The following is an 8386-nucleotide window of genomic DNA, read 5'->3' as shown; positions in this document are numbered from 1 at the left end:
GAGTCTCTTGTGAGGTACTCTGTCGAAGGCTTTACTAAAATCCAAATAAACAATATCATGATGAAGATTGAGACACTTATGCAGCATATGGGAATCTTTATTCAGGAAACGTTTCGCCACACAGTGGCTTCATCAGTCACCTCACTACAGTATATAAGCCACGTCTACGGCCCTATGCTGTACATTCTACAAGATTGATGGACTGAACACATCGACTCCAGGCTGAGGGACTGATTACCTCATACTCCTCCTCTCCTTACGCCTTCCTCTTTGTATTGGACTGATGAAGCCACTGTGTGGCGAAACGTTTCCTGAATAAAGATTCCCATATGCTGCATAAGTGTCTCAATCTTCAACTTGTCGGTTTTTCAAACCATTCATCAAAACAATATCATATTCCTTATCACTGTCAACTGCCTCAAATGTTCTATTGAAGAACGTCAGTAAGTTTGTCAGGCAGGAACGACCTCTCGTGAATCCATGCTGAGATTCATTTATCAAGTTATGCTCAAGGTGACTTCTGATAATGTCAGCTATAATTGATTCTAATAACTTGCCCACTATAGATGTCAGGCTTATTGGACGGTAATTTGAAGGAGTGGACTTATCCCCTGATTTGAATATAGGAACCACATTAGCCATCTTCCACAACTCTGGCACAACACTGGTAAGGATGGACGCATTGAATACACTCGTTAATGGCTGACTAAGCTCCATCTTGCATTCCTTAAGTACCCTTGAAAACAACTCATCGGGTCCCGGGGACTTATTTTGTTTCAGTTTGTCTATCTGTTTAATAACCATGTCCCTCGTGACAGTAATATTAGTTAACTTAAATTCATCAGGAACTAAATAATTGTTAATTACTGGAATGTCATTTACATCTTCCTGATAAAGGAGGTGGTGTTGTTATCATGAACACTGACGATTACAGGAACAAAATGCTCAATCTACTTAATGACCCAGATACCTACAAACCTCTCACAACTAACCAAGTGGACAACCTTACTAAAACTTTTCTTCAAAGGACTCGCCGCATTCTGAGGGGCTCAGAACAAGGGAAGAAACTTCTGCACACCATGCCCAGCAACCCCAGACCTGCCAGAATGTATGGCCTGCCAAAGACTCACAAGCCTGGTATCCCACTGAGGCCCATATCCTCGGGAATAGGCAGTGCTCCCCACCAGCTCTCAGGAATTCTCGCCAAACACCTCTCTAAACTCTTGGGCACTATCAGTCCAGCACACCTCAAACACTCGGGTGATCTTCTCAATCGCATTCGCAACATCAACATCAGGAACAAGAAACTTTCCAGCCTTGACGTGACTTCCCTATTCACCAAAGTACCTACTACACAAGCCATCGATCTCTTGCGCAGGAAAATTGACGATTCACTTGATCTTCCCATTCCAGCCAGCGATTTCATCGACCTTGTTGAACTATGTGTTGGCTTTACGTGTTTCTCCTTCGAAAATCACCTCTTTCAGCAGACTTTTGGACTACCCATGGGTTCGCCACTCGGTGCAGTCCTGGCGAACTTATACATGGAACATCTAGAAGCCGAACGTTTCTCCACCATTATTCCTTCGTCTGTCACCTGGCTCCGTTATGTTGACGACATTCTCCTCATAACTCCTAAACGCTTCAACGTTCAAGCTCTCCAAGACAAGCTCAACCAGGTCGAGCCTTCAATCCAGTTCACACTTGTAGAAGAAGTCGACAACACTCTTCCTTTCCTTGATGTTCTGCTCTGCAAAGCTGACCACGAACTTCGTTTTAAAGTCTATCGAAAACCCACCAACCAAAACGATCTTCTCCACTTCTACTCTCACCACGACACCAAAACCAAACGTGGGGTGATTATAGGCTTCTTCCTACGTGCTCTCAGAATCTGCAGCAATGAGTTCCTTGAGGAAGAATGCACTATAATTGAACAAGTATTTTCCAAACTCCACTATCCTAGTCACTTCATCAGAGACTGCAGACGGCGGGCATTAAACATCTTCAACACACCCAGAGAAGACACTGCCGGGAAGAGATACATAGTCCTCCTCAACAACTCCATTGCCAAACATGTTTCCAACATCTTTGCCAAAACATCATTCCAAGTATCTACCTCCACAACCACGACCATCAGGGACATCACCAGTAGTAGACAGGACAAGCCTCCATCCTCTGCAGGGGTATACATAATCCCTTGTAATGACTGCAACAAATTATATGTGGGCGAAACATCAAGAGACCTCCAAACACGCATTTCAGAACACCAATATGCAAGCAGGACTGACGATACAAGGAATGCCTGTGTACAACATCGCAATTCACACAACCATTTAATTAACTACAGAAACTCAAGACTTATAGCCACAGAAGACAACACTCAATACAGAAGAATCCTGGAATCATCGCTTATCTCTATAACCAACAATTTCAACCAGAACAATGGCTTCTATAACATAGCTGAACCACTCGCCAAGAAACTTCTTCATCGCTATCCCACATAAGAACATAGAACACTGCAGAAGGTCTACAACTTGTCCAATACCCCTGCCAAGCTACCCAAGACTCTATAACCCCACCCGGTGGATCATCAGATGCAGCATTCTTCACCTGACCTCAACATTCTGACTATAAATACTCTCGTACCTTCCAACCCCAGGTAGATCCGTGTGTGACTTGAGAAAGCCCACTGTGTGGGTGAAACGTTGTCAATAAAGGATCACATTATACTGCATTTGTGTTTATATTTCCATCTTCCTGTGTAAAAACTGACAAAAAATAGTCATTAAATAAGGAACACATTTCCAGTTCATTATCCGTCAGCTGTCCATTCCCATATTTCAGAGGTCCTACTTTTTCCTTCACCTTCGTCCTATACACTTGAAAGAACCCCTTTGGATTAGTCTTTGATTCATTAGCAACTCTAATTTCATAGTCACGTTTAGCCTTTCTAATCGCCTTTTTTACTTCTCTTTTAAGCTGAACGTATTGGTCAGTAAGGTTAACCTCTCCTCTTCTGATGCGCCTATAAATTCCCTTTTTCTCCCCTAATAGATGCTTTAGCCTCCTGTTAACCCATTTGGGATCGTTATTATTAGACCTAGTATCTCTCTGGGGAATGTATATACTCTGGGCACTGTGTACATTATTAAGAAAACAATCATAAAAGCAGATCCCTTCATATTCATAAGTATGATTATCGTCAATAAAATAATTAGCTAGATAACCCCAATCAAGATTAGACAGATGTTCCCTAAGTCCATTATAATCGGCAGAACGAAAATCAGGGATTTTTACTGTATTATCATTATTCTTGCATTCCCAATTAATGCTAAAAGTGATGGATTTGTGATCACTTGCGCCAAGCTGTTCAGCGATCTCCAGATTATTCACGAGTGTTTCCTTATTTGACAAGACTAGGTCTAGCAAATTATTACCCCTGGTAGGCTCAGTTACGCTCTGTTTCAGAAAACAGTCCTGAACTGTTTCCATAAAGTCACTGGACTCTAGATTACCTGTCAAAGAATTCCAGTCAATTTGACTAAAGTTAAAGTCCCCTACTATGACTATGTTACTGTGTCCAGAAGCCCTAACAATTTCGTCCCAAAGAAGTCTCCCTCTATCGTGATCCAAGCCTGGAGGTCGGTATATTACACCTAGAATTAGTTTTTCTTGACCCTCCACGAACTCTACCCAAACAGACTCTGTTACTACTCCATCTATTTTTATACCGGTTTTTATGCAACAATTAATATTTTCTCGAACATACAATGCAACTCCTCCCCCCTTCCCATTACATCTATCCACATTGAACAGCTTAAATCCCTGAATATTACACTCAGCAGTCATATCCCGACTCTTTAAATCATACCAAAGTTCCCAGCACATGCTACCAAACGTAGTTCATTAATTTTATTTCTTGCACTTCGACTGTTAGCATAAAATACCATCATATGTTTTTTCTTCTGCACATTTTTCCTATTCATCTTTGTTTTTATACAATTTCTGAAATTATCATTACCCAGAGTTACTCCATGACAGTTACTATTAAGATTCTTAATATCAGAGCATAAGTCAATATATCCATACTCATTATTAATCATTTCTAAACCCATACCTCTAACTAATCCTAGTTTAAAGTCCTAACAACCCCCTCAACTGAGTTAGCAAGAAAACCCACACCACAAAAAGGTAAAATAATTGGGACGGATAGGTGAAGGAAGGGTTAAAGTAGATTTTAACTTTTGAAATGAGGAAGTTGTGATCACTGAGGAGATTGTGGAAGTGGGTACCAGCGAGGATGGAGGCCGCTTAGCAACTCTTGAACGAGAACATCGCCCAGGTCTTCCTTGCAGGCGGAGATGAGAGACTGCCTTGGCGTAATTGAAATCTTCCTCTTTGAGACAGAAGTTTTCTACCTCAGGTCAGCCTCGTTACAATTTAAGGCATAAGGGAGGTAGAGGGAAGATATTTTGGTTCGGTCGGCAACACCACAGACTGGGCATTCTGCCATTGACCTGCAATATTTCTTTGGGTGGCCGAACCGCAAGCAATTTCTACACTGTTGTGGTGTAATCTAGGTGAAGTAGAGCTTGATCATACAGAATGTGAAAAGGACTTGGGAGTCGTGGTGAGCAGAAATCTAAAGCCAAGACAGCAGTGCCTTAGTGTGGAAATAAATGGTATAAAATACGGACACAATGGAAATATAAACACAAATGCGGTATAATGTGATCCTTTTTTGACAACGTTTCACCCACACAGTGGGCTTTTTCAAGTCACACACGGATCTACCTGGTGTTGGAAGGTACCAGAGTATTTATAGTCATGTTCAGAATGTTGAGGTCAGGTGGAGAATGCTGCATCTGATGATCTACCGGGTGGGGTTATAGAGTCTTGGGTAGCTTGGCAGGGGTATTGGACAAGTTGTGAGTAGACCTTCTGCAGTGTTCTATGTTCTTATGTGGGATAGCGATTAAGAAGTTTCTTGGCGAGTGGTTCAGCTATGTTATAGAAGCCATTGTTCTGGTTGAAATTGTTGGTTGTAGAGATGAGCGATGATTCCAGGATTCTTCTGTATTGAGTGTTGTCTTCTGTGGCTATAAGTCTTGAGTTTCTGTAGTTAATTAAATGGTTGTGTGAATTGCGATGTTGTACACAGGCATTCCTTGTATCGTCAGTCCTGCTTGCATATTGGTGTTCTAAAATACGTGTTTGGAGGTCTCTTGATGTTTCGCCCACATATAATTTGTTGCAGTCATTACAAGGGATTATGTATACCCCTGCAGAGGATGGAGGCTTGTCCTGTCTACTACTGGTGATGTCCTTGATGGTCGTGGTTGTGGAGGTAGATACTTGGAATGGTGTTTTGGCAAAGATGTTGGAAACATGTTTGGCAATGGAGTTGGTTGGGAGGACTATGTATCTCTTCTCGGCAGTGTCTTCTCTGGGTGTGTTGAAGATGTTTAATGCCCGCCGTCTGCAGTCTCTGATGAAGTGACGAGGATAGTGGAGTTTAGAAAATACTTGTTCAATTATAGTGCATTCTTCCTCAAGGAAGTAGTTCAGGATTGTTTTTTGAAGCAGTTTGTGACAGAACCTACAAGGGGAAATAGCCTGCTTGACTTAGTTCTGGCAAACAATGAATCCCTTGTTAATAATTTAGAAGTTTCAGAGGAACTGGGTGCTAGCGACCAAAAATCAATTACATTTAGATTTGAATGGAAGTGTGATAGTAGGGATAACTCAGTAACAGTCCCAGATTTTCGCTTAGCAGATTACGATGGGCTTAGAGAACACTTATCATCTGTTGACTGGGGTAACGAAGAGAGCTATCAATATGACAGTTTTCTGAACACAATACATGCTGCTCAAAGAACGTTTATCCCTTATAAGGAAATTAGATCAAATAGAAATGACCCAAAATGGATGAATAATAGGCTGAAATATCTACTAGGGCATAAGAAAGGAATTTATAGGCGTATCAAAAGAGGCGAGGGTCATCTTATGAATCAGTATATTGACATTAAGAGGGACATTAAAAAGGGGATAAGAAAAGCTAAAAGGGACTATGAAATTAAAGTTGCTAGGGATTCTAAAACTAACCCAAAAAGTTTTTTCCAGGTATATAGAACAAAAGTCAGAGATAAGATAGGTCCCCTTAAAAATAACTATGGGCATCTTACTGACAAAGAGAATGAAATGTGCTCGATTTTTAATAATTATTTTCTCTCGGTTTTTACACAGGAAGACACTAATAATATTCCGGTAATTAATTTTTATAGTGGATCAGAAGAAGATAAATTATGTAACATCACAGTCACTAGTGAAATGGTTGTGAAGCAGAAGAAGAAGTCGACAACACTCTTCCTTTCCTTGATGTTCTGCTCTGCAAAGCTGACCACGAACTTCGTTTTAAAGTCTATCGAAAACCCACCAACCAAAACGATCTTCTCCACTTCTACTCTCACCACGACACCAAAACCAAACGTGGTGTAATTATAGGCTTCTTCCTACGTGCACTCAGAATCTGCAGCAATGAGTTCCTTGAGGAAGAATGCACTATAATTGAACAAGTATTTTCTAAACTCCACTATCCTAGTCAATTCATCAGAGACTGCAGACGGCGGGCATTAAACATCTTCAACACACCCAGAGAAGACACTGCCGAGAAGAGATACATAGTCCTCCCAACCAACTCCATTGCCAAACATGTTTCCAACATCTTTGCCAAAACATCATTCCAAGTATCTACCTCCACAACCACGACCATCAAGGACATCACCAGTAGTAGACAGGACAAGCCTCCATCCTCTGCAGGGGTATACATAATCCCTTGCAATGACTGCAACAAATTATATGTGGGCGAAACATCAAGAGACCTCCAAACACGTATTTTAGAACACCAATATGCAAGCAGGACTGACGATACAAGGAATGCCTGTGTACAACATCGCAATTCACACAACCATTTAATTAACTACAGAAACTCAAGACTTATAGCCACAGAAGACAACACTCAATACAGAAGAATCCTGGAATCATCGCTCATCTCTACAACCAACAATTTCAACCAGAACTATGGCTTCTATAACATAGCTGAACCACTCGCCAAGAAACTTCTTCATCGCTATCCCACATAAGAACATAGAACACTGCAGAAGGTCTACTCACAACTTGTCCAATACCCCTGCCAAGCTACCCAAGACTCTATAACCCCACCCGGTAGATCATCAGATGCAGCATTCTCCACCTGACCTCAACATTCTGAACATGACTATAAATACTCTGGTACCTTCCAACCCCAGGTAGATCCGTGTGTGACTTGAAAAAGCCCACTGTGTGGGTGAAACGTTGTCAAAAAAGGATCACATTATACTGCATTTGTGTTTATATTTCCAGTGCCTTAGTGTGCGCAACAAGGCCAACAGATTACTTGGATTTATCTCAAGAAGTATAAGTAACAGAAGTCCAAAAGTTATTTTACAGCTCTATACATCACTAGTGAGGCCTCATTTAGATTATGCTGCTCAGTTTTGGTCCCCTTACTACAGGATAGATATAGACTTATTAGAGAACATACATAGAAGAATGACTAAAATGATTTACTGTGTAAGGAACCTCCCGTATGCAGATAGACTTAAAGCCTTAAATCTCCACTCTCTGGAGAGGCGTAGAATGAGGGGAGATATCACTGAAATGTATAAGTGGATGACGGGCATGGTTTAGAAAGACACGTAAGCAAACACTATGACATATTTATTAGAAAACGTTTCGGTCTCAGGACCGAAACGTTTTCTAATAAATATGTCATAGTGTTTGCTTACGTTGCAGCAGCCGTGAAGAAGGTCTTGTAGATGTCCTCTGAACCAAGATTCCATGATGTTGCAGTGTCTGACAAGTTGTATTGATAAAGCCACTGGATGGCGAAACGTCTACAATAAAGATATCCAGATGTTGCACATGTGTCTTAACTTTCATATTGTCGGTATTTTATACCTTTCTCGCACAACTTGTCAGACACTGCAACATCATGGAATCTTGGTTCAGAGGACATCTACAAGACCTTCACGGCTGCTGCAACTAACCCATCTCTTTGGGAAGGACCTACTTCCACTGGGGAATCCCGCCTACCAGTGACTATGCCCTCGTCTGCTCCCCGTCCCTATCCACTGACGCCTATATAACCGCCAGTCTTCTTGCCTTTGCTCCAGATTCTCCTCCACCACGATGCTGTGAACACTAACTCCAAGGCCGAGGGACAGATTACCTCATCTTTTGTATATAGTTCTACTGTCTTCCTATTATGTCCTAGAATCTGTATTGATAAAGCCACTGGATGGCGAAACGTCTACAATAAAGATATCCAGATGTTGCACATGTGTCT

This window comes from Cherax quadricarinatus, chromosome 32, assembly GCF_038502225.1.
Source record: "Cherax quadricarinatus isolate ZL_2023a chromosome 32, ASM3850222v1, whole genome shotgun sequence".
Lineage (NCBI taxonomy): Eukaryota > Metazoa > Arthropoda > Malacostraca > Decapoda > Parastacidae > Cherax > Cherax quadricarinatus.
Note: the sequence above shows the minus strand (reverse complement) of the source record.